Source organism: Triticum urartu, chromosome 3 (assembly GCF_003073215.2).
Source record: "Triticum urartu cultivar G1812 chromosome 3, Tu2.1, whole genome shotgun sequence".
NCBI classification, from domain to species: Eukaryota; Viridiplantae; Streptophyta; class Magnoliopsida; order Poales; family Poaceae; genus Triticum; species Triticum urartu.
Window position 1 is genome coordinate 183,089,228 of NC_053024.1, and position 3,636 is coordinate 183,092,863.

Below are 3,636 nucleotides of genomic sequence, written 5' to 3' on the forward strand. Positions count from 1 at the left end.
GAGATAAAAAAGAAATCTATGTGCCAGCACTCGATATGCCAACTATGTAGCACAAATCATGCCTTTATTCACGGGAAATTTCGGCGTGACCTTTGCAAAAAATGGACATATCGAGCGCCTGAAATTCACCGTCATGGAAATGAATCAACATTCCGGCGTAACATAGGCAACTCGGATCATTTACCAAAACATGACATGTCCAAAACATGACATATCCACATATCACATGTCTAGTTCAAATTTGCATATAAATTCAGCAAATTTTGAAACCTATCTAAATTCATAACTAAATAGATAACCTAATTAACATAACTAAAACCTAAGTAAATTAACCCTAGCTAGCAGAGAGAGAGAGGGGGGTGGTTTATAGAGGGTGCAAGGCGAGGAGGCAGGCCCGACGACGGGCGAGGTTGGGAGGGAAGGAAGCAGAGGAGGGAGGCGAGGGTCGACGGGTCGGGGGCGAGCGCCGGCGCCGGGGGCGAGCGCGCCTGGGTCGGGGGCGCCGAGGTCGGGGGCGAGCGCGCCGGGGTCGGGGGCGAGCGCGCCGAGGTCGGGGGCGGGCGCGGCGGTGCGACGGGGCCGGGGAAGAGAGAGTGGGGATTTGGGGGAAAAGAGGCGGGATGAAGCAGGGAGAGGGAGAATTTTGGGTTAAGTGGACGTAGTAGTAGAGCGTTTACACGAAACGCGCTACTACTACTACCTTGACTAGCTATAGCGATTTTCTGCAGAAACCGCTACTGCTACCTTGACTAGCTGTAGCTCTTTTTCACTAAAGCGCTACTGCTATAACCAGTTTCCCTTTTTTCTTTTCCTCAGCATAATAGGAACATATATATTACATCATTGGACCCTTGCATAATAATGGCTAAGTGTGTATACAAAATAGGAACATATATATATATATATATTACATCATTGGACCCATGCATAATAATGGCTAACTAAGTGTGTATACAAAATAGGAACATATATATCTATATTACATCATTTGACCGATTCCTCAGCGCTGATGTTTTCATTTTTGAGTTAGCTTCTTTCCCTTCTTGTTCGTCGAAGAATAATTGAGCCCCTCATTGTGACTTTGCCTTTTCCATGGAGTACGATTTTTCTTTGGTAATGTAGTATTGATTCTTGTTTTGACGTATACTTCATCATCATCGTCATCTTCCCTCATTGGGTTGCCGTACTGATCATAGTCTTCCTCGTTGGCGACTCCATCCATTCCAATGATGTTTCTTTTGCCTTTCCTCACGACAACACGACTGGGATTGCATGGGTCAGTTATGAAGAAGCATTGTGTCACGTGCTTAGCGTGTACCCATGGCTTGTTTTTTGCAATAGCATTCACGGTAGCGCTCTTGGCATCGGGTATAGTCATGGTAGTGAAAATCCGGCTTTCTCTTTCGACATTCTTAGCCCATCTGACACGGAACATCGTCGTGTTGTGCAGTCCAGAGTAGTCAAGCTCCCAGATCTCTTCGACCCTTCCATAAAATCGTTCAGTTGCGCCATTGTCGCTGCCGGTCATGCATTCCATCGTCACCCCTGAGTTCTGATATTCATCACTGTCCATATATTTGGCCTCCGTGTAGAACGTGTATCCGTTGATATCATATGCCTGATAGGTTACGAGGTTGGGCGAGGGGCCATGTGCTAAGGCGTATATGAGCAATCCATCCTTATAGCCCTCCTCCGGGGGATTAGCAATAATATGCTCTTTGAACCAATGCAGGAAAGTGGAGTTGTGCTCTCTAGTAACTGCGGCGTCCGTCCTGCATACCCCCCGGTCACGATACTTCTTTGCGATAATTTCTTTGTGCAGTGCCACGAAAGGATCTACCTCGTCTAGGTGTTGTAGCACTACCAAGTTTGCTCTGTCAAAGTCGCTGCGTCAATCTGAGTATGCCACGTGCAGTTCCCTGCGACCATTGCAGTGACCTTCTCCTTCGAGCCTCCCATCATGCTTGTTAACGGGCAAACCAACACTAACACCAGGCGGCTGGTCTGTGCCATATAGAAAATTCTCACAGAAAGAGATGCACTCTTGTGTCAAATAGCCCTGGACGATGCTTCCATCCGTACGAGACATGTTATGAACGAATCCTTTGATGATCCCATTTATCCTCCCAAACGGCATCATGTTGTGCAGGAATGACGGCCCCAGGTCTATTATGTCATCCACAATATGGACACACAGATGCACCATCACGTCAAAGAACGCGGGCGGGAAGTACATCTCAAGCTCATTTAGTATCACAACGATCTCTTCCTGTAGCCTTTGGAGCTGCTTCACACTGATCGACTTTCGAGAGATGACGTCGAAAAAGTTGCAGAGACCAATAAGCGTGTCACGGACGTGCTTGTCCATTATCCCTCTAAGGGCAACAGGTAATATCTGCGTCATCATCACATGATAGTCATGAGACTTCATCCCGCTGAACCTTTTCTTGTCCGTGTTTAGATATCTACTTATCTTGCCACAGTAACCGGAACTAACTTTGACTCCGGTAAGGCACTTAAAGAATTGATTGATCTCAGCCTGACTTAAGGTGAAGCAAGAAGGGGGGCAATAATCCTCATTCTTTATTTTCTTGCCCTTCTTCTCCCGTGCCTCTGTCTCCGTCTCTGTCTCGTCTGACATTTTACATGGCGGCATGTGCAGATCTTCCCTGATTTCCAAATCTTGCAAGTCTTTTCTTGCCTTCGGCCCATCCTTGGTCTTATCCGGCATGTTCATCAGTGTTGCGAGCAAGCTCTCAAGGACATTCTTACAGATATGCATTTGCTCAAGGCAATGAGGTGTATCGAGTTTGTGCCAGTACTCCAAGTCCCAGAACACAGACCTCGTCTTCCATACCTTCAGCAGCGGCTCCGGCACCTTTCTCATCGTCTTTCCCGGCGCGGGGCACTCCTTCCAGTTTTTCAACAGCTCATCGATTTCGGCACCGCTCCGCTTACGTGGAGGTCCTCGATGCTCAGCGTGACCATTGAATAGATCTCCATGGTTTCTCCATGGGTCGTCCCGTTCAAGCCATCTTCGATGCCCCATGTACACGATTTTCCTAGACCCGCCATCTTTCCTTGACGTTAGCTGCTGAGATGTCGTATCATCCATGCACCGCGTGCATCCGCAATATCCATGGCACACCTGGCCTGCCACATATCCGTAACCAAGATAGTCGTGCACTGTCGTGATCAGCGCGGCTCTCATGTTGAAATACTCGCCTTTGCTGGCGTCCCATGTCTTGGCCGGTGTTTTCCATAACGTGTCTAACTCCTCCTGAAGTAGCCCCAGATACAAATTAATATTATTTCCTGGTTGTTTCGGCCCTTGAATAAGCATGCTCATGTGAATGTACTTCGATTTCATGCACAACCAGGGGGGGGGGAGGTTGTACATCCATACAAACACGGGCCATGCGCTATGGTTGGTGCTCTGGTTGCCAAATGGATTCATGCCATCGGTACACGCGCCGAGCACGATGTTCCTTGCATCACATTCAAAATACCGATAGAAGCTGTTCAACGCTCTCCACTGGCTTCCATCCTTGACGTGTCTCAGCTTCGGATCATCTCCATCGTCGGGCTTCTTCCTCTCCGCATGCCAGCGCATTAGCTTTGCTTCCTTGGGATCTA